The sequence below is a fragment of the Myxine glutinosa genome, chromosome 5 (genome assembly GCF_964187855.1).
Source record: "Myxine glutinosa chromosome 5, kmMyxGlut1.1, whole genome shotgun sequence".
NCBI classification, from domain to species: domain Eukaryota; kingdom Metazoa; phylum Chordata; class Myxini; order Myxiniformes; family Myxinidae; genus Myxine; species Myxine glutinosa.
The window spans coordinates 98,651,002-98,674,913 of record NC_136265.1 but is presented as its reverse complement, the minus strand read 5'-3'; the positions used below and the strand labels follow the sequence as shown (position 1 = coordinate 98,674,913).

At 47.2% G+C, this 23,912-nt stretch overlaps 2 protein-coding genes across 2 annotated transcripts in view; both read left to right on the top strand.

Moving 5' to 3' along the window:
- Window positions 1-23,912, top strand: part of LOC137428442 (uncharacterized) — a 135,832-nt gene that overhangs the window by 22,901 nt on the left and 89,019 nt on the right. The window contains exon 2 of the mRNA XM_078778394.1: window positions 7,963-8,157. The gene's annotated coding sequence lies outside the window, so the exon portion shown is untranslated. The remainder of the gene's footprint in view (window positions 1-7,962; window positions 8,158-23,912) is intronic.
- The window catches only part of LOC144892344 (uncharacterized), a 74,400-nt gene that overhangs the window by 33,453 nt on the left and 17,035 nt on the right, over window positions 1-23,912 (top strand). The gene's annotated exons all lie outside the window — the stretch shown is intronic.

Genomic DNA, 23,912 nt, shown 5'->3' with positions numbered 1-23,912 from the left:
TCGACGTTTGCGGGGTTTCCCTCGACGTTTGCGGGGTTTCCCTCGACGTTTGCGGGGTTTCCCTCGACGTTTGCTGGGTTTCCCTCGACGTTTGCGGGGTTTCCCTCGACGCTTGCGGGGTTTCCCTCGACGCTTGCGGGGTTTCCCTCGGCGCTTGCGGGGTTTCCCTCGACGCTTGCGGGGTTTCCCTCGACGCTTGCGGGGTTTCCCTCGACGCTTGCGGGGTTTCCCTCGACGCTTGCGGGGTTTCCCTCGACGCTTGCGGGGTTTCCCTCGACGCTTGCGGCGTTTCCCTCGACGCTTGCGGGGTTTCCCTCGACGCTTGCGGGGTTTCCCTCGACGCTTGCGGGGTTTCCCTCGACGCTTGCGGGGTTTTCCTCGACGCTTGCGGGGTTTTCCTAACGGCAACTCTGGTCAAATCTGTTTCTGATGTTTGTTCCCCCTCCATCCCCTCCCTCACCTCAAACGGCTACACGGCTGACTCCGCATGTGAAAAAGCTGAATGCCTCACCTCTGTGTTTGTCTCAAAATCTTGTGTCCCAAACCCATCCCCCTCTGTACCCGTCGTACCCAGCTGCTCCTGGACTCTGTGTCCTTTCCTCCTGACAAGGTGGAAAAGTTTCTATAAACCCTCGACTCTGATTCTGCAACTGGACCTGACGGCATCAGCCCACGGGTCCTAAAATCCTGTTCTTCCACTCTTTCACTCCCTCTCTCTGTTCTCTTCACCCTCTCTTTTGCTCAAGGTCATCTACCATCTGCTTGGAAATCAGCCAACATCACCGCTTTGCACAAAAAAGGTGCAAAAACAGATCCTAGCAACTACAGACCAATCAGCCTTCTCCCAATTATCAGCAAAGTCATGGAACCCATCATTGCTTCAGATATGAAATCTTTCCTCTTCTCCAATGGCTTGATCTCTGATCATCAATTTGGTTTCAGACCTGGTCACTCTACTCTGGACATGCTGCTTCTGCTTTCTCAACAATGGATGGAGGTCCTCAATGACAAACAGGAAATTAGAGCTGTCTCCCTTGACATATCACGTGCCTTCGATACGGCCTGGCACCCCGCTCTGCTCACCAAACTCTCCTCCTTTAGTATCCATGGAAATCTCCACGCATGGCTGGCGGACTTCCTCTCTAGTCGTAGTCAACGTGTGGCCCTGAATGGGTTTCTCTCATCTCCTCTTCCTGTTCAGGTTGGAGTTCCCCAAGGCAGTGTTCTGGGCCCTGTGCTTTTTCTGGTCTTCATCAAAGATCTCTCTGACTCTCTTGAAAATCCTCTCTATCTCTTTGCTGATGACTCTACTCTCTGTCGCTCCATTCCTCATCTCTCAGATTGGCAGTCTGCAGCGTCCTCGCTCTCTGCAGACCTGGACAAAATCACAGACTGGGCAAACAAGTGGAACATGTCTTTCAATCCTGACAAATCTCACACTCTTACGATGTCTCTCCGAAAAGACCGACTGGACAACCCCCCCATCCACTTTCTGAATAATCCTCTCCAAGAAGTTCTGTCACTCAAGCTTTTGGGTCTCACTATCTGCCATGATCTTTCCTGGGAAAACCACATTTCAAATCTGGCCTGCAAAGCCAGTCGCCGACTGGGCATCCTCCATCGTGCGAAGTCCTTCCTTGGCACACCTGAGCTCCTCACCACATACAAGGCTTTCGTCCGCAGCTCAATGGAATACTGCTCTCCCCTCTGGGCTGGTGCTCCTGCCTCACACCTAGCTCGTCTTCACGCTGTTGAAACCAAAGCGTTCAGAATCATTGGAATCTCCCACGATGAAGCTAACTCCAAGGGCCTTTCACTCACTCACCGCAGGCAGGTTGGTGGTCTTTCCGTCTTCTACCGACTCCTCTCTGGCCTTGCCCCCCCCAGCTCTCTCTGGGCTCTGTCCCCCAAATATTCCTACATGTCGCACAAGATCTGCCTGCAACCCTCTTATGGTTAAACTGCCAAAATCAAGACTCTCTGCTCACCTTCACTCTTTCAATCCTTCATTTCTCCCGCCACTGGAACAAACTCCCTCACTCTCTTCAATCCCACTCCACCCTCCAGGTCTTTAAAACAGCTGTTCACCACCATCTCTTATCTTCCCCCATCCAAACCTTGAACTTTTCTACCCCCGCTAATTTCACCCCAAATCCACTTTTTTGAAATACCAACTTCTGTCCTGGAAGTCCTTGGTGTCCTTTCTGTTTTATACTTCTCCCACACTCCCCCCCCCCCCCCCTTCCCACACCTCCTCCCCCCAAGCCCTCTCTCTCCCACACATCTCCCTGCTCTCAAATGTTGTGTTTGTGTGCTTCCCCTTCTCTCCCCATCTTGTCTTCCGCTCCCTCTTTTTATATATTTTGTTTGTTTGGTTGATTTGTTTGTGAAATAAATGTTAGTTCTTTCACGAGCCTCGATTCAGTATCCAAAAAAAAAAAAAAAAAAAAATCATGGCTGAAGTTAAACAAGAAACTGACACACTTGGCAGTTTGCTTGAGTGTCCGCTGTTTAAGAGAGCATCAGGCTGCAGATAATCTTCACGTTGTCACGTTTATTGAGCATCTTAAAGGTCTCCATGTCGATGCACTCAGGTGCACCTCGATAGACTAGAGTTGAAAGATTCAGTTTTCCGAAGTCTCATCATAAATGAGGCTTTTCAGGGATGTGGAAAAAAATCTTGTTGTTATCCTTTGTATATTTCCGAAGGAAGCAATATATTTTAACTTCTCCAGACTCCACAGAGCGAGCATATTCCAAACAAGGTCGTACAAAGGCTTTATGGAGTCCGACGAACATATCGTCATCGAGGTCCATGAAGGTGCTTCTGACTCTTTCTTCAGACATTTGTTTTGTTTCTTTGACTCCACATCTTCTTCACTTCCTTCACTCCATCTCATCTTCCTTTACTTTTCTTGAATTACCTGTCTTCCATGTCTTCCATGATCATTTAAACTGGTCTTCACAAAACTTCATCAAATGGTAGAGTTGGTAGTCAGACAGATCCTATTTATTTTTTAGGTCAAAATAGGCCAAAGGTCAACCACGTTTTTCAAATATCTAAAATCCTCAATTTTCATCCGATTGACTTGAAATTTGAATAGGATTTTCTTATCAGCTTACTGAATTCAACCACCAACTATTTTTGAGGTCAACATAGTATGTATTTAATATATTGTTGCGGTTTTGAGACCCCACACAGGTAACATCATTAAAGGTTAAAGGTTGCACCCCATAGCTAGGCCACATGCAACACGTAGGTCACCTTAGAACATTAGTTATTTCATAGTATGTGTTTAGGATAAGGCCATTTCCAATAGTTGCATCTGCGTTGTGTAAAACAAATAAGAGTAGGCCCCGTCCATTTTGCAGCCTCCCTCCAACCGACTCCATTGCGCCTATCCTGTCTGCACCCAATTGCCCCTCGCAGTTTGTTACGCTTTGGCTGCCAGCAGCGTTTGCTGCTCTTGCTCGCTCAAACCAGCCCAAAGGCCACGAGTTAAGGCCCGAAAAGGGGGCGGAGCGCAAGGGTGGGGGTGTGGCCACGTCAAGCAGCCGTCGAGGGCGGAGCCGGTAAGACCTCGACAGCCAATCAGGGCTGAGGCGACATCACCTGACAGGGTGTGGCTGGACATTCCAGAGGGTTCACTGGGCGTGGCAATAAAACCCTTCGCGCGAGGCCCCCACCTCAGTTATGAAGAGGGAGAGACGCTTGCAGAGTTACGAGTCTTGAACGAGTTACGAGAGGGAGAGACGCTTGAACAGTTGCGAGTCTTGACCGAGTTATGAGGAGAGAGCTCGAGTTATAAGACGTGAGTTCGCTTGTTGAGTTATGAGCCGGGGTCCTCTGCTGAATGAGTTTGAGGAGAGACGTGCTGTGGCAATCATTTGGAAAGGATTGATTGCGCTTTACAAAGGGCTGGCGAAGGACTGCAGCGCTGTGAAGGCCTTGTGAGGGGAGCCAAGCCTTGGCATTCGGGCAGAAGGACGTTGGTGGAAGGCGCTGTCAGGGATATTTTCCTATATCAGTAGTATGTAATAGATGAACCAAAAATTCAATGTCAGAAGAGAGTCACAAATTTTAATTCCCGAGGAGGACAACACTTTCTGTCTACAAGGAAATACACAGCAAGAAACAATAACCTTTATCATACCATATCACAATTCACAAATTACATTGCAAGATTCACAGAAGGTCCCAAGTGAAATCCTGGTACAGTAGAGATGCACAAAGGAATGTCATACCAAACACCTGCATGCATAGAATACAGTTAACATACAGTGTAAACATACAGAATCGACCAGGCAAGTAAACATCCTAAGTACAGCATTACAAACCTAGTGAAAATCCTAAAGTACAACACACCAACATCATACAATTCCAGTGCTAATCCTGCTAACTGGACATCCGTTCTGATTCTTATACAATTTCAAGTGGGAGGAGCAAGTGGAGGGGGGAGTAGCGAAGAGAAGGGAGGAGAGCAGCAGGATTGGTTGGGCAAAGTTTGGGTGGGAGGGAGCAAGGATTGGGGGATACAATGTGATTGGTCGAGTGAAATATTGAGATGAGAGTGCTCCCCGCTGAGAGCAGATCTGCATTTTCAAATTCTTTAATGAGAAGAATGTGTTTGGTCGAGACTCTTCGGCGCCAATACCCTATCAATCATAACGTTGCGTTAAGGACAGTAATAACAGGACAGGAGGAAAGTTTCTGTTAAGCAGATCATGTCTGGTTTGTCAGAAGCAACCTGTATGGACAGATCAGTCAAGTTTGAGCGAAGGCCCCGGATGTTTGAGGTCCATACCGTTAATGAAGAGGAAGGGGGAGCATCGGATACAGAACAGGGGGGGGGGGGGAGGGAAGGGGTAGGGTAGCATGTTGAAGAGGTAGGGAGAGCTGTTGTAGGTGTGTCAGAGATTTCAGAATAGCTTGGAGAAAGGGAAGAATGGGGCGGACAAAAGATTTGATGGTGATTGGGTGAGGCACAGTGAGGTGTTATTTGAGGAGGGGGAAGAGCGAGGCAGAAGGTTGGGGGAGGTGAAGGTGAAAGTTGGAAGGGGGAAGAAGCGGGGAGGACGCTTTGAGGAGGAGGGGTGAGAGGGGAGTCTCGGAGGGGAGGAGCGAAGGAGAGTCTCTGAGGGGGAGGGGTGTGGGGGGAGTTCAGGAGGGAAGGGGCAAGGGGGGAGATTTGAAAGGGATGGGTGATGGGGAAGATTTGGAGGGGAGGGGCAAGGGGGAAGATTTCAAAGAGATGGGTGATGGGGAAGATTTGGAGGGGAGGGGCAAGGGGGAAGTTTTGGAGGGGAGGGGTGGTGGGGAAGTTTTGGAGGGGAGGGTTGATGGGGAAGTTTTGGAGGGAAGTGGTGATGGGGAAGATTTGGAGGGGAGGGGCAAGGGTGAAGATTTGAAAGGGATGGGTGATGGGGAAGATTTGGAGGGGACGGGCAAGGGGGAATGTTTGAAAGAGATGGGTGATGGGGAAGATTTGGAGGGGAGGGGTGATGGGGAAGTTTTGGAGGGGAGGGGTGATGGGGAAGTTTTGGAGGGGAGGGGTGATGGGGAAGTTTTGGAGGGAAGGGGTGATGGGGAAGATTTGGAGGGGAGGGGTGAGATTGGATTTTGAAAAGTGTATGATTAATGGGAAACGAACATTTATTGCAAAATGAGTTTCTTCAGACCTTCGAGTCAAAAATACATTTGAGGACGATGAAGGAGGGGTGGAGTGCAGGAGAGTTTCGGGAATGGAGAAAAAAGGAACTGTAAGAGATGGAATTTTTTTTTGGAATGAATAGATTTAGTGAGCAAGTCGAAAGCATCCTTTTATAGAAGAAAAAGAAAAAGGTGTTATAATATACGACAGAATACAGTTCTTCAGGGGAAAGTTTAAACATTTTTAACAACGTGATCACGTGATCACGAACAACGTGATCGAAGAACGAACGAACAAATAAGAACAATGAATAAACGAATAAGAACAGAGAAGGAATTTTTTTTATTTTTTATTTTGAGTTGAGATTTTAAACAAGGAAATATGGGGTGGAAGACTGGGACAAAAATGGAGAACGAAAGTAATTGCAGCGCAATCGACGGACCCCTGAGAGAAAAACAAAGCTTCAAGGTCGGACACGGTAGCCTACTAGTACTAGGCCTCAGAATACGCGATACGAATTAACCGACGATTTTGTATACAGGTATGAAAAATTTACACCGAGAATCTTACTAAAGACACACCATCGGTACAAACACCGAGAGATAGATACAGTTTCAACAAAAACACAATTGTGAAAAATTACTTAATTTCGAAAGCGTGAGTGCATGGACAGCTTCGAAAAGACGTGACCTCCAATCTTGCGCATGCGCAAAAGGATGCTTGGGCAAATGACACTTCTAAGTGGGCCTCCAAAGCCAACGGTCAACTGGGCACTCAGCTTTGCCTTGAGAGGTCTCCTTTGCAGAGAAAAGACATGCCACAGGATTGGGGATAGTTAACGTTTCCAGCTGCTTGGTTTGCTATGCACTCATTTTTGCGATGATGCTGTTACACAGTTCTAATTCCATCAGTTCGTGACTGGAACCACATCACATTCTTGTGAAAGGTAACTGAATCTACCTTTGGTCCCAATGACCTGAAAATCAGATGCAATGCCATCTCGCCATCTCCTCTTTGTGCCATAGCTAAGCCTCTTCTCGAGTTCTCCAAACACCTGTTTTGGCATCCGCTGAAACCCATGTGGCCAAAATGACAAGGCCAACGTGGATGTGTTTCTTCAACTGGTGATACTTGATCACTCCGTGGATGGTCCGAACACAACGATTAATGGAAGGTTTCAGGTGCCTCACATGTTCTGCTTTGATGGTCCATGCCTTGTAACCATAAACCAGAACTATTTAGACCACATCATGACACAGCTTGATTGGTTGCTGCGGACAGATTGCTCTTCTGAAAAATGGACTTTTTCAAGCTCCAAAGGCTCTTGCAATTTTAGCAATGCTGTGCAACACTTACTTTCTTAGCGTACCGCCATTTGTGATGTTGCTTCCAACGTATGTGAAAGCCTCAACTATTTCTATCGAGCCGCCTTCAAGCTGCACTTTTGTGACATCGTCACCTTCCGAATGTATGTTCTCCTGTTGTCGGGCAACTTGTCCTACAACAAAACCTTGGTTATACAGATGTATGAAGGAGGTTTTGGGGTTTGAGTGGTATTTGGGTATGCAGGCAAATATTAAAATCCCACAATTCTGCCCATTTATCTGTTGCTGAACGTTTTGAATTTTGGGATTTGGCGATTCTTCTTCCTCTTTCCTGTGCAAATACGCTCATTGAATTTCCAAAGAAACTTCACTTTCCTGCAGTGTTCAAACTATCTAATGATACAAATGGTGTTCCTTTGAATCACTAATACAGGTGATTCAGTATCACTTGCCAGTGTAACGAACTGAATTCCCACGGACATGTTCCAGAGGAATGATGTTCCATCCGATTTTCTTAAAAGTGCTTTCTTATTTATTACCTGAAAGTTATTGATGTGGGGAAACTGTCTGCATATCAGCATACCTGTGACATGGATGACATCTGAGCACAAATACTCTTTCATACACATCCCCTGCGTTTGTGTGTAAGGCCTTCTCACCATTGAATGTCTTCATTCTAAAATTGCAGAACACGCCCAGATTTTACATAAATACCTAAACTTTTGAATGTTTTATACGTGGCAAAATCAACATTCACATCAACATATAATACAATTACAGTATTGCCTGAAGACATGCAATTTTGTTTTTTGGGGGGTCACAGGGTGCGTGTTAGTGTGGTGAAAGTGTAAAGTACTGCAACTGATTTAAGCAGAATATAAGGCCTCAAGTACAGAGTAACTTCACATGTCGGAACTGTGTGGGATCAAAGTAGTCGGAGAGGATTAAACATCAGGAAGAGTGGTACGTTTCCCTCCTCTCTGAAGGTTCACCCACCATGTACGCTCAAGTTGGCTGTGAGAAGGATTCCTGTCATGTGCAGCCGGGATCGGAACAGCAGACTGTGCTCGTGTGTGGAATGAAGGTTGAGGAGACGGAGGGATTTCCCGAGATTCTGCAGATAAAAATAGAGGATGTGAATTCCTTTGGTCTGGAGGAGGAGCAAAGTGACCAGCCGAATGGTGAGTTTTGTGATTGACATCACTTCTGATGACATCTGTGTTTGTTTCATACGCTTTTTTTTGTATACTTGATAGAGGCTCCTGAAAGATCTAGAGCAGAATGGAAGGGAATAAAATGGAAAGAGGAAACAACAGCAGAGTATACGTGAGAGTGAGATGAAGGGGAGTGGACAAGGACACATGGGGGTGAACAAGCTGCACTGAAGTTGAAGGAAACACCGGAGGAAGAGGAAGGGGAAAGTGTGGATAATGAAACGAATCAACGAACAAACGAAAAGAGGTGAGGTGAGATGGAGAGTGAGGTGATAAGAGGTGAAAGAGGAAGAGAAGACATGTGAAAGAGGAAGAGGTGAAAAGAGGTGAGGTGAGAGGGGTGAAAAATCACAATGACTTGGAAAAAGGGAATGCTTTGGAATGGGATCAGTTTGGGTGGAAAAGATCATGGTTGGATGGAGGATGATCTGAGATTCTGATGAACAGCTGTTTTGAAGACTTGGAGGGAAGAATGAAATTGAAGAGAATGTGGAAGTTGTTTCCACAGGTGGTTAAAAAATGGGAATGAAAGAGTGAAGGTGAACAGTTTTCCTGTATTTTGGGAGTTTCACCAGAAGGGGGTTGCTGGTGGACGTGTTCCCTGCAGAACTGCAGAAACCTGGGGAAGGCGCGCAATGCATGGAAAGACGAGACCAGAAATGAGACAGGATAAGAAAGAGACACTAACCCTTGCGGTGCATTATTCACGCATTATTTGCATTCGTCTCCGCTCGATGCTTGTGTGGTATACAATTATTGGAGATAGTTATTCTCAAACAATCTTGTGTCGCCCGTTTGGGAGTCTGAGTCCATTACAATTCACATGTTGGTCACAAATATACATACATAACCACATACGTTTGCTCCATTAAATAAAACGAGCGTTACGCGTAGGTCCCCTGTTGGTGAAGTGATGCGAGTTGACAAAGTGGAGGACGCAAGGCGGCCATCTTGGATTTTGACGTGGCGACCCAATTTTCAATAGCATTCTCCCTTATGCGTCGATACACCCACACACCAGATTAGAAGTTAGTAGTTCGTTTATTTTTCAAGATATTTCGCTCACAAGGTTCAGACATATATATGGTGGCGGCCATCTTGGATTTTGACGTGGCGACCCAATTTTCAATAGCGTTCTTCCTTATGCGTAGATACACCCACACACCAAATCAGATGTTAGTAGTTCGTTTATTTTTCAGGATATTTTGCTCACAAGGTTCAGACATATATATATGGTGGCGACCATCTTGTATTTTGACGTGGCGGCCCAATTTTCAATAACGTTCTTCCTTATGCCTAGATACTCCCACACACCAGATTATAAGTTGGTACTTCGCTTATTTTTGAAGATATTCTGCTCACAAGGTTCAGACATATATGGCGGTGGCCATCTTGGATTTTGACGTGGCAACCCCATTTTCAATAGCGTTCTTCCTTATGCCTAGATACACCCACACACCAGATTAGAAGTTGGTACTTCGCTTATTAGTCCCCTACCGGTGTACATCGGTGGGGCCTATAGGTTTGCACGCCGTCCCTCCATCCGTCAGTCCGTCAGTCCGTCACGCAAAGAACAGTTTTCCAGACTGTTTTTTTCTAAACGCTTAATTCTAATGATTTCAAACTTGGCACATGGTTTCCTAATGATAAGTTACAGGTCAAGTTCGAACTTCACGACGTTTCGATCATTTTTAACAAAGTTATGGCACTTTGAACTTTGGTAATTCTGATGATCCTTAACTCAGTGCCATTTTAAGTTTTAATTTCCTTTAAAAACCAATTTCTCAGCAATAATAGGACCGATTGAGATAAAAAAATTCACCATATGATGGACTCGGTCTGTAGAATATTTTAATGGTAATTATGACGTCACAGGTAACGTGGTTCGGTCGCCATATTGTTTTTCGTGAAAACACGAAAACCCCTTTTTCTCTGCAACGGCTGAACGGATCGAGGCCAAACTTTGCAGGCAGAATCGCATACCCATGACGAACAAAAAGGTCAACGAGCATGACGTCATGTGTCACATGGTTTCAGAGTTATGACGTTTTTAAGCATAAACCTTTAAAACCGAGCTCCTCCCTCATTTTTGATCCAATCGAAGGGAAACTTCACAGATCTGTTCAGCACTAAAATGTCCTTTTGGAATTTGCGATAGGGCACGTGGTTTGGCAGATATCGTTAATTAAACGAAAATATTTTAAAAATGGATATCTCTTGAATCGCTAGTACCTCAGACCATGAATTGGTAATAATTTATATAATTCACACAGTGCAATATGTGCAGGCCGATCCACGGAGCGACGTTGCGGGCTTATCAACGAGGCGAGGCGTGACACGTGTCTCAGCATACCTCAGATCAAGTTTGAAAACCAGCATCAACCGTGCATAAATTTGCATATTCGATCATTTTTGATAAAGTTATGGCACTTTGAACTTTGGTAGGGGACATGTATTGCAGCGCAATACTCAGAATGCTTTGTTTTTCAAGATATTCCACTCACATGGTTCAGACATACATGGCGTCAGACATACATGGTGGCGGCCATCTTGGATTTTGACGTGGGTTGCACCCACACACCAAATTTGAATGCGTTCCTTCGCTTACGCATGCACGTACGCACGCACGCATGCATGTACGCACGCACGCACACATGGACGGACAGACACACGGACGGAGGGGAAAACCATAGTCCCCCTTTCGCTCCGCGGTGTGACGGGGGACAAAAATATATCATTGAAACTTGAATATGTCTATCAATTACATACTATTGAAACCTGACTACGTTGATTAATTAGTAATTACACATCATTGAAACCACAATGAATACGTCTATTAATTACATCCCATTCAAACCTGACTACGTCTATTAATTACATGCTATTGAAATATGAGTACGTCTTTTAATCTCATACTATTGAAACCTGACTACTTTGATTAATTACGTCCATTTAAAACCAGAGTACATCTATTAATTACATACCATTAAAACCTGACTGAGTACGTCTATTAAATACATACTATTGGAATATGAGTACAGTACGTCCATTAATTACATGCTGTTGAAACATGACTACATGGGTCTTCTGGGTCTTTAAGGGTCTTCTGGGTCTTTAGGGGGCTTTGGGGTGTTTTGGGTCTTTGGGGTGTTTTGGGTCTTTGGGGTGTTTTGGGTGTTTTGGGTGTTTTGAGTCTTTGGGGTGTTTTGGGTCTTTGGGGTGTTTTGGGTCTTTGGGGTGTTTTGGGTCTTTGGGGTGTTTTGGGTCTTTGGGGTGTTTTGGGTCTTTGGGGTGTTTTGGGTCTTTGGGGTGTTTTGGGTCTTTGGGGTGTTTTGGGTCTTTGGGGTGTTTTGGGTCTTTGGGGTGTTTTGGGTCTTTGGGGTGTTTTGGGTCTTTGGGGTGTTTTGGGTCTTTGGGGTGTTTTGGGTCTTTGGGGTGTTTTGGGTCTTTGGGGTGTTTTGGGTCTTTGGGGTGTTTTGGGTCTTTGGGGTGTTTTGGGTCTTTGTGGTGTTTTCGGTCTTTGGGGTGTTTTCGGTCTTTGGGGTGTTTTCGGTCTTCGGGGTGTTTTGGGTCTTCAGGGTGTTTTGGGTCTTTGTGGTGTTTTGGGTGTTTTGGGTCTTTGGGGTGTTTTGGGTCTTTGGGGTGTTTTGGGTCTTTGGGGTGTTTTGGGTCTTTGGGGTGTTTTGGGTCTTTGGGGTGTTTTGGGTCTTTGGGGTGTTTTGGGTCTTTGGGGTGTTTTGGGTCTTTGGGGTGTTTTGGGTCTTTGGGGTGTTTTGGGTCTTTGGGGTGTTTTGGGTCTTTGGGGTGTTTTGGGTCTTTGGGGTGTTTTGGGTCTTTGGGGTGTTTTGGGTCTTTGGGGTGTTTTGGGTCTTTGGGGTGTTTTGGGTCTTTGTGGTGTTTTCGGTCTTTGGGGTGTTTTCGGTCTTTGGGGTGTTTTCGGTCTTCGGGGTGTTTTGGGTCTTCAGGGTGTTTTGGGTCTTTGTGGTGTTTTGGGTGTTTTTGGTCTTTGGGGTGTTTTGGGTCTTTGGGGGTGTTTTGGGTCTTTGGGGGTGTTTTGGGTCTTTGGGGGTGTTTTGGGTCTTTGGGGGTGTTTTGGGTCTTTGGGGGTGTTTTGGGTCTTTGGGGTGTTTTGGGTCTTTGGGGTGTTTTGGGTCTTTGGGGTGTTTTGGGTCTTTGGGGTGTTTTGGGTCTTTGGGGTGTTTTGGGTCTTTGGGGTGTTTTGGGTCTTTGGGGTGTTTTGGGTCTTTGGGGTGTTTTGGGTCTTTTGGGTCTTTGGGGTGTTTTGGGTCTTTGGGGTGTTTTGGGTCTTTGGGGTGTTTTGGGTCTTTGGGGTGTTTTGGGTCTTTGGGGTGTTTTGGGTCTTTGGGGTGTTTTGGGTGTTTTTGGTCTTTGGGGTGTTTTGGGTCTTTGGGGGTGTTTTGGGTCTTTGGGGGTGTTTTGGGTCTTTGGGGGTGTTTTGGGTCTTTGGGGGTGTTTTGGGTCTTTGGGGTGTTTTGGGTCTTTGGGGGTGTTTTGGGTCTTTGGGGGTGTTTTGGGTCTTTGGGGGTGTTTTGGGTCTTTGGGGGTGTTTTGGGTCTTTGGGGTGTTTTGGGTCTTTGGGGTGTTTTGGGTCTTTGGGGTGTTTTGGGTCTTTGGGGTGTTTTGGGTCTTTGGGGGTGTTTTGGGTCTTTGGGGGTGTTTTGGGTCTTTGGGGTGTTTTGGGTCTTTGGGGTGTTTTGGGTCTTTGGGGTGTTTTCGGTCTTTGGGGTGTTTTCGGTCTTTGGGGTGTTTTCAGTCTTTGGGGTGTTTTGGGTCTTTGGGGTGTTTTGGGTCTTTGGGGGTGTTTTGGGTCTTTGGGGGTGTTTTGGGTCTTTGGGGGTGTTTTGGGTCTTTGGGGATGTTTTGGGTCTTTGGGGTGTTTTGGGTCTTTGGGGTGTTTTGGGTCTTTGGGGGTGTTTTGGGTATTTGGGGGGTGTTTTGGGTCTTTGGGGTCTTTGTGGTCTTTTGGGTCTTTGGGATTTTTTGGTCTTGAAGGTCTTTTGTGTCTTGAGGGTCTTTTGGGTCTTGAGGGTCTTTTGGGTCTTGAGGGTCTTGAGGGTCTTTTGGGTCTTGAGGGTCTTTTGGGTCTTGAGGGTCTTTTGGGTCTTGAGGGTCTTTTGGGTCTTTTGGGTCTTCAGGGTCTTTTGGGTCTTCAGGGTATTTTGGGTCTTCAGGGTCTTCATGGTCTTTTGGCTCTTGGTGGTCTTAAGGAACTTGTTACACAAAATCGAACTAAGATATAACACGTTGCTTGAACTCTTCTCCCTTCTCGTCCTGCGTCTTCAGATGAATTCGTTTCTTCTCTCGGAGCATTGGTGCTTAAGTAGACCCTCGATCCTTTGATGTAGGAGATTGAAATTCAGAGATCAACACAGAACTTAGTAGCCCGTCTTCCTGGCGCCAAGACCCATCTGCTCTTCGTTATCGGTCACTCAAGGCATACTATAGGTCACTTATCTCCGCTTATGTCAACCTTCTCTGTCCTACACAATTACACTCTCTGACTAATGCCTCCACCTTTTGGCTTAAGTAAACACTCGAGCATGGTGTTCTCCATTTTTGGGTCCAGGAAACTATTTGCAGATGTTGCCTCATCAGTTCGGTTCTAAGATTTTGCCAAACTGCACAGTAAAACACATTCCATTTTACACAAGATCACATTGAGATGCAATTTAACTGTTTTTAGCAATATTAACATATACTAATATATATATGAATATATGAATAGATATATTATTCCACAATCCCTGATTTTTATTTTTTTTGTTTATATTAACCATTAATCTAAACATCAACCTATTAAATATTCAAACCACAAATTTGGTAATCCAATTTTTTCATACATAAGGCATAAGAGATAAGGCATAAGGCATAAGGCATAAGGCATACGGCATACGGCATAAGGCATACATAAGGCATACACCGTCATCCTGAAAGAATCTGATCACAAAACATTTATTTGTTCATTGACTCTTTCCATATTGATAATGCAATTCATTTAATTTGCATAAAGCATACAACACTTCACCTTTACCAAAACACAATAATTTCAATTCACCATTTAAAATAATAAAGCATCTGCAACATTTGGCCATACATTTGGCTTCAAACAAATATTGGCTTTGTGTTTGAAAAGAAGAGAAGAGGCCGATCACTTGTTTGACATTCAAGTATGAAACATTTTCTTCTGGTGTCTTCATAGCACCTACACTATTTCGCGTAGGATTTTCCGCTGTTGTGATAGCTGGGCGGAGTCATAAACTGACCCTGCTCTGCATGTAGCATCCTTGCCACTCTTGCTGTGAGCCATAGTAGATTTGAACAAGGCCTTTGTCCAGTTGTAGTCGACTTGCCTCCTCACTCATCATGAGCATGGAGCAAGTGTTGATGTGATGTTGGTTGACCAGCAAGATGTGGAACAGAGATGCCAGATGCATCCACAACGATGTTAGGACCATGGTTCATACCAGGAGCCTCCAGCAGAATCGTGCACAGCTGTTGTGAAAGAAAAGCACAGACCTCCACTTACAGCTCCACGCTGGCTCTCCAGATGTTGGTGGAGTAATGACACATGTCGCTGCATCCAGTAGAAATCGCAGGCAAGATGTCGCCGTCCCGCAATTGCTGACTTGATGAATGTTTGAGGCCTTTGAACAAAAATAAGTGATCGCCTTTCTTCCATATGTTGCAGTGTGATCCAGGCAAATGGTCACATAAGTTTTCTTTGGTGAAGGTAAGCATCCGTCTCCAATTTTACAAAGGAGAATATCTTCATCATTCTTTGAGAAGGAGGGTGTATGCCAAGATTAACTTCATTTTTAGCCACAAATTTTCTTTCTCGAACTTCTTCCCAATTCCGTTAGCACTCCCTTTGAGATGTGATCTGGTCTTATCCTTTTACTCAGCCATATCTGAATCTGCTTTCCACACACACTGAATCAGATAGGGTACATCTTATCATAAAATCACCATATTTTAATTAATCATATATTTCTTATAACAGTTTCACATTCAACAATTTGTTGTTTTCCTTAAAACATTCAAAAAAGTTATATTCATTTATATGTGTCACACAAATAATATTCAAATCAGGTATATATTTCACTACTAAACTAAGAATAGCATTTAAAATTGCTTTCAAATCAGTATAGTTTGAAAATTAAACTCATGCAGTTATTTTAACACTACTCAAAGAAAATAAATGCATTATAATGAGTGTATATGATTAAAATCACAAACAGGAATGTCTAATTCCCAACAAATTATGCTTAACAAACAAACTATGCATAATGTATCATTATCATCGTCCTCCCTACTTCTTTTTCTTTTTTTTCCCCCCATTTAACAGTGTAACTTGTGGTGATATGAGTTCACTGATCTTGTAAAACTGACACAATGCACAACATTTTCATTATGCCATTATCTTAACTCTACTGTACTCATTTACAACATTACTTGATTCAATCTTTTAATCTCGGTATTCATATCATCATAAAAATCTTTCTATTTTGAGTCCATATTTGTTTCTATTCTTATCAAACTTCCTATGGTTTATCAATTTGTTCCAAAATGCCGCAACCAAAGGTTTTAACCAAAGCTCTACCAAACTATTCCCAATTTGAACTCAAAATACTAGTGAAACAACAATTGGAAGAATTAACTTCAAGGGGTCAACAAATTCATTTTATAAACAGATCTAATTTTCATCCAATAATTTTCCTTACCAACTGTCATATTGCAACACTTTAATAAACCTTCGAAAAATGTTTCCCATCTCAATAAATTCCCTTTTACTTCCCAAATACTCATCTGTAAATTATATATTGAATTACAATTTTCTCCCAATTTGTTTGGCCTAAAGGTCCACAGAAGTGGATGCCAACATGCAGTACCGTTTTTTATCTACCAAGCAAGTATTCGTCCACATAAGACCTCTACCAAAATTTTGTTTTAAAACAAATTTGGGATTTCTAATTATATGGATGCACACTCTCAGGATATTTCAGGCTGCTGTTAACAATCCACTACGATAAATTAATTCCTTTACCCACAATCAAATAATTAATACAAATTGAGGATATTATCCCTATCACATTCATTTATAGATTCATTATGTTGGATCTAATTTTTCCCAACTGCTGTAAGGAAGAACAATAGCTCTTATAAGTCTTTGTAATGTAGGAGCTATGCTCCAACGTAAATCGAAAGAATGGACGCGACAAAAAGCTGGAATTCGTCCGAGTTTCTTTATTGTGTCAAATCAACTCGGGTACTCTGAAAAGCCCATTTATCGGGCAGCAATATATATACACATTATCCCGGAGCGTTTGCCCGGGAAAGGCGAGAGGGGGTGTGCCCGGGCGTCCCGGACAAGGCCTGGCAAGTCGAGCGCAGGCATGCCCGGGCGTCCCGGATGAGGCCTGGCAAGTCGAGAGCGGGCATGCCTGGGCGTCCTGGGCGAGCCCGGCATGGTGATCGCTCCGCGTCCTCGGTAGGTGCAAGGCGATTGTGTATACCCAGCGGTAGCCGCTACACACGTCCCCCCAGAATTGACTTGCACCGGCAGGGTCAATTTAAGGGGGGTCCTGATGACCCGGCCGAAGCAACCCCTGGCGGGTCGTGGGGGGGGTCCGGTGTGGTGGTGGGCGGTCGAGTGGGGGGCACCGTGGATGGGAGGCGGCCCCGCCGTGGCAGAAGGGCCAACCGTGGCGGTTGGTCGATGTCCACGTGCGCCGGCTTGAGGCGGTCCACCGCAATCCGGTCCGACCTGCCGCCGATGTCGATGACGAACGACTTGTCGTCCCGTCGCAGGACCCGGAAGGGCCCGTCGTACGGCGGCCGGAGTGGCCCCCGATGTGCGTCATGACGCACAAAAACGTACTCCGCTGTGCGAAGCGCTGGGGGGACGTAGGACTGGGGGTCACCGTGGTCGGACGTTGGCATGGGGGCAAACCGTTGGGCGGTCTCCTGGAGGTCCGAGTGCTGGTGAGCTGCGGACCAGGGACTGGTAGCGTCGGGCACGAATTCGCCCGGGACGCGTAGCGCCTGGCCGTAGACAAGCTCGGCGGTGGACGCCCGGAGGTCCTCCTTGGGGGCCGTGCGGAGGCCCAAAAGGACCCACGGCAGCCGGTCAGCCCAACCGCCGTCCTGAAGGCCGGCCATGAGCGCGGCCTTCATGGAGCGGTGGAATCGCTCGCACAACCCGTTGGCTTGGGGGTGGTAGGCCGTAGTACTGTGGAGCTTGACCCCCAGGTTGCGGGCGACCGCGCCCCACAGCTCGGAGGTGAACTGCGGTCCGCGGTCTGACGAGATGTCCGCCGGTGCACCGAAGCGGGCGACCCAGGTGGCGATGAAAGCCTGCGCCACGTCGGCGGTGGTGGTGGAGACGAGGGGAACGGCCTCCAGCCACCTGGTGGTCCTGTCCACCATGGTGAGCAGGTGTGTGAAACCCCGTGATGGGGGGAGGGGCCCACCAGGTCCACGTTGGCGTGGTCGAAACGTCGTTCGGGCACGGTGAAAGGTGCCAGCGGGGCCTGGGTGTGTCGGTGGACCTTGGCCTGTTGGCAGGCTGTGCAGGTGCTGGTCCAATCGCGGACGTCCCGTCAAAGGCCGTGCCAGACGAATCGCGCCGACACCAGCTTCTGGGAAGCTTTCCGGCCCGGGTGGGAAAGGCCGTGGAGGGAGGCGAAGATGCGGCGTTGCCAGGTAACGGGCACGATGGGGCGAGGCTGGCCTTGGGAGACGTCGCAGAGCAGGACAGTGTCCGCGAAGGGGATGTCGGCCAGGCGGAGGCCCGTGTCCGCCGCCCGGAGGGCTTGCACCGTGGTGTCGGTGGTTTGGTCCGCCGCCATAAGCGCGAAGTCCACGCCGAGGTGGACCGCGTTCGCGCTGGCCCGAGAAAGACAGTCGGCCACGGCCTTTGTCTTTGCCGGCGACGTGCCAGATGTCCGTGGTAAACTCCGACACAGCGGAGAGGTGGCGCTGTTGGCGGGCCGACCACGGCTCTGTGACCTTGGCCATTGCGTAAACCACCGGCTTGTGGTCGACGAACGCCGTGAAGGGTCGGCCCTCCAGGAGGTGGCGGAAATGGCGAACGGCCAGGTGTAGACCGAGGAGCTCACGGTCAAACGTGCTATATTTGAGCTCGTTCGGCCGGAGTTGCCGGCTGAAAAAAGCGAGTGGCTGCCAAACCCCGTTCACCCATTGCTCTTGTACGGCACCCACCGCGTAGTCGGAGGCATCCGTGGTGAGGGCGATGGGAGCGTTGAGCACAGGGTGAGCGAGCAGTGTTGCGTCGGCGAGGGCCCGCTTTGAGCTTTTAAAGGCCGCGTCCATTGCTGCGGACCAGACGACGTCGTGCTTGGCCGGCTTGCCCCGGAGGGCTTCGTAGAGGGGCCGCATGAGTTGAGCAGCGCCGGGCACGAAGCGGTGATAGAAATTCACCATTCCCAGGAATTCCTGCAGGGCCTTTATGGAGCGGGGACGCGGAAACGTGGTGATGGCCTCGACCTTGGTTGGCAGCGGCACGGCCCCGTTCTTGGTGATGTGGTGGCCCAAAAAATCAACGGCCGTCGTGCCGAAGTGGCATTTCGCCGGGTTGACGATGAGGCCGTGCTCGCTGAGGCGCCCGAACAGTGTTCGGAGGTGGAGGAGGTGCTCGGCCCGGGACGTGCTGGCGACGAGGATGTCGTCCAGGTAAACGAAGAGGAACGGCAGGTCGCGCAGCATGCCGTCCATCAAGCGCTGGAACGCCTGAGCCGCGTTCTTGAGGCCAAACGGCATTCGCAGGAATTCGAATAAGCCGAACGGCGTGATGACGGCCGTTTTTGGGACGTCGGCCGCCCTGACAGGTACCTGGTGATATCCCCGTATTAAATCGATCTTTGAAAAAATGACCCGTCCTGCCAAACGGGCGGAGAAGTCTTGGATGTGCGGGGTCGGATACCTGTCAGGGGTGGTAGCGTCGTTAAGGCGGCGGTAGTCGCCACATGGGCGCCAGGCGCCCCCTGGTTTTGGGACAATGTGTAATGGCGAAGCCCACGCGCTATCGGAGTGCCGCACGATGCCGAGGTGTTCCAAAGCGTCGAGCTCGGCTTTGGCCACGGCGAGCTTGGCTGGGTCGAGGCGGCGGGCTCTGGCGTAGACCCGCGGGCCCGTGGTTGGTATGTGGTGCTCGATCCCATGTCGTACTGCGACGGCCGAAAACGTCGGCCGTGTGAGGGCCGGGAACTCCGTGAGCAGGCGAGCAAACTCGTTCGCCGCCGGGAGGGCGCATGCCAGCTCGGTCGGAGCGGAGCTGCTCAATGTGCATGCCAGGGAGCTGAAGGTCTCGGCGTTGATGAGGCAACGCCGTTGGACGTCCACCAGCAGTCCGTGTGCGCAGAGGAAGTCGGCCTCCTAGCAGAGCCATGGGCACACTTGCGGTTACAAAATCTCCAATTAAAGCGTTGGCCGCCGAAGCAGAGGGTGACGTTGCGCGGGCCGAAGGTGCGGATGGCCGATCCGTTGGCCGCAACCAAGGAGGGGCCGCAAACCGCGGACTGCCTGTCCTGATCGGAGGCGGGTATGACGCTCAGTTGGGTGCCGTTGTCACACAGGAAGCGCCGTCCGGATGCTTTGTCCGTGATGAAAAGTAAGTTGCCCGTGTGGCCGGCGCTCATGGCTGGTAATGAACGCCGGCCCGGCCGTTTCCCGGCTTGCCGAAGGTGCCCGGGGGTCGGCATGTCCGGGCCTTCTGTCCGAACCTGGCATGATAATAACACCACGCCTGGTCAGGTGGAGGCTCCGGTCGTCGTGCTGGAGGTGGTCGGCCCAGCGTAGCGGCCGCCAATTGCGTCGGCAGTTCGGTCGTCGACCGTGCCGGGTGCTCGGGCGCCATGGGCGTTGCTTCGGACGGCGGTGGGCTCCAGGTCGCTGCTCCAATGCTTTGGCCTGCTGCGGAGATCTTGTCGGCTTCCCTGGCAAGGGTGCGGGGATCCGTGATCGTCGTGCTTGCCAGGGCGAGGCGTACCGGGCTAGGCAGCTGACGGAGGAACAGCTCCCGGAACAGGAATGCCGGAGAGTGCTCGCCGAGCAGCGAAAGCATGTAGTCCATTCGCTCGGACGGGCGCGTGTCGCCGAGCTCGGGCAGGTCGAGCAGGCGCCGTGCGCGTTCCGCTGATGAGAGGGCGAAAGCGTCGAGGAGGAGCTTTTTAATCGCGTCGTATTTGTCAGCGGCTGGCGGGCACTCGAGGAGGCTCAGGGCGCGTGCCGCAGTGGCTGAGCCGAGTGCTGCTACCACATGGTGGAAGCGGGTGTCGTCGGCCGTGATGCCTCGCAGGGCGAACAGGGAGTCCGCCTGGGCGAACCAAACCGCCGCGTGAGCCTCCCAGAAGGTAGGCAGTTTGAGGGCAACTGCCGTGTCCATGTCGGGTCACCAATGTAGGAGCTATGCTCCAACGTAAATCGAAAGAATGGACGCGACAAAAAGCTGGAATTCGTCCGAGTTTCTTTATTGTGTCAAATCAACTCGGGTACTCTGAAAAGCCCGTTTATCGGGCAGCAATATATATACACATTATCCCGGAGCGTTTGCCCGGGAAAGGCGAGAGGGGGCGTGCCCGGGCGTCCTGGACGAGGCCTGGCAAGTCGAGAGCGGGCATGCCCGGGCGTCCCGGACGAGGCCTGGCAAGTCGAGCGCGGGCATGCCCGGGTGTCCTGGGCGAGCCCGGCATGGTGATCACTCCGCGTCCTCGGTAGGTGCAAGGCGATTGTGTATACCCAGCATTAGCCGCTACAGTAATATCGTACTTGATTTACCCAACATCTAAGAATTGTTTACTCTCCATTCCCATCTGTTAACCAGTGACTTTGTTTAAACTCCAAAACTTAATTTGATGAATCCCATGTGTACAGCTACCACTCATTGAAACCCCTACTTTTGTAGAAAATATCCAAGTAAGTGTTTTTACGCCCCCTTAACTATTTCTCATCCATTTCTATGCAACTAGTGAGTACGACTGACACCAGTATGCCAATATAGGTGTGCCAGATTAACAAATATGTTGCAGGTACACGTAGCATCGCGTTCTGAGGTTAAATAACGTAACAGCGCGTTCATGTCTGCCCCTTGGTTGAAGATTCACAATGCATTTCATTTTAAAACTCACAATAGTTCAATTCAGCAAGATTTTCTTTACTATTTTCCCATATCATCTATGCCTAATCTTCATCTAATGAAGATTTAGATGAAGATGAAGATTTTTTTAGATGATTTATGATAGATGAAGATTTGATGAAGATGATGATAGATGAAGATTTCTTCATTTAGATGAAGATTTTGATGAAGCCTTCATCTAATCTTCATCTAATTCCCTAATCCTAATCTATGCCAACACATCCATACATACAGCCCAATTGATATGCTGGTAAAATTCAAGTTTATATATATATATCAAAAATCGGTGAGCAGAGTACTCTGGTAAATCAGTGTAAGACCTCTTCCAAATTTGGCTAAGTTTGTACTCCCACATTTTTTTATTAAGCTCATATCCATAAATAGCTTTTATTCTCATATAAATTCTATCGAAAATGGAATCCCAAAATTACTCACAGTTATTCTTTACTATTAATGAATGGCTGCTCATAACTCAGCACATCAAATCTTTATATTCCATCTCCCTTGACAAAAGAGATAATTTTCATAATCAAATTATATTTCTATTTTATTTTTATGGATTCTCTGGATATTCGATCCCATCCACATGAAACTATCTCTTTCCAGACAAGCACATTGTCGGTTTCAACAATCTTGTAAGATTGACACACAAAAAAAAATACACACACCCATTTATTATGTATATTTGTTTGCGTTGGAACCATTATTTGCAGACCAAGATGGGTGTCAATTTTATTTCAATTTCATAAAATTTGTCCTTTAATTTTAGAAATGCTAATACACAAATAGACAAAAACTTTATTCTTAGAAAACCCCTATAATGTCCAGAGTGAAATTACCCTTTCGGCTCCCACAATAATTTATCCAAAATTTGACAACACACCCATTTACATATCAGTCGACCACTGACCTATCAATCATGCGAAACAATAGTCCAAAATTCCCACCTGATGATCATGTGACTCTTGTCACTTGGTTTCCCAAAAAAAAAATTTGCAAAGCAATCGTTCCAAACTTTGTAAATTCAAAAATAGTTTTGCCCAAAATGCTCCCTAAACCCACATTTATATTTGGCAAATATGAGCCTTCCAGAATTAACTCTAATCCTGGATCTTTTAATTCTATGTTCCAAAAAAAAATCCAATTTCGGCATTTGATCAATTAATTATTAATTTGCTAACAAGCAAAAAAAGAAAAAATGAATCATTCTTGCTCCGAAAACTTTTCAGACACAAGAAGCATCGACAGTTATTCATGTTGGTCTAGTGATTTAATCTGTTGAGGCCAGTCGTCATTTGGGATCTGTAGCAATGAAGGCCTAATCGTTATCTGAGGTACCGGTAAGCACTGGTACCCTTGATCTTGGTTTGCCCTTGCGAAATTGTCTTTTGTTGACATACGGACATCTTCTTTTCCAATGTCCCATTTCTCCACAATTGAAACACCGGTTTCTGTCATTGCCTGGTCTGTTCACCTGTTCACCTGTATTGCTGGGCTGCATCTCTGGATCCCTGGGTTGCCACTGCGATCTCTGGTTATCTCCTGAAACATAAAAAAATTCTCTGTACTGTTCTTTTTGGGGAGACAAATGGGAATCAGATGGGACAACTGTCACTTTTATTCCTACATTCGAGGGCAGTCGTGCATTTATCTCCTCCAATGTATCCTGTATCCTTTTTATTTTAAGTTCTAGGTCCGTTATCCGTTCTTGCTGTTCCCATTTCCTGGATTCTACATCCCAATGATGGAATGCAAGCCAGTCTACCATTAGATTCTGTCGCCTCCTGGCTTTCAATTCTTGTCCTAATCTCTCCAATCGACTTCGCTCAAATGTACCATCTCTTGGAAACTCCTTAGCATGTCCCTTTGTCCACAAATACCAATTCTCAACCTCCCTAATAGCCTCTACACCATAATGGTCGTACATATAATATGTACAAGTACCTTTTTGTGGAATATCTGGTTGTCCTTGTGTATTCTTACAGGCTCCATTCCCCATTCTGCCTGTATGTGAATAACACTCAGGATTCACTCAATGTACCAAGTAAACTACTAGGATCTGCACTTTGGAATACACTTGTATACACCTGCACTATGTGTACTGTAAATAAAATCTACTGGGGTTTGTTCCACCTTTTATCAAAGTAGCGTTGGATGCGTTGTTGCCTAGCTTGTTCCTATAAGCGCCACTTGTACTTCCAGGAAGGATCTCTCCATCTGTTCAAACGATGATTTCCAGAGAGTCTCTCTCACCTGTGGCTTTTCCACAACCCAATCTCACAGATCGGTATTGCAGATGAGCCAAATGGATCAGTATCAAAATAGGTGAATCAGCAGATATCACGTTCTGTTGAAGGGGGAATCACACAATGGTAACCACATATATATATATCTATATATAGACTCACCACCTTGCTCAATTTCCAAGGTTTTCTTCACATTGATAATATCTCACAAATATATCAAGCTTCTTTCTTGAGACCCCACTTTCATCAATCAATCAATTTATCAATATTCATCAATAAATCAAATTAATCATTTAGATGAC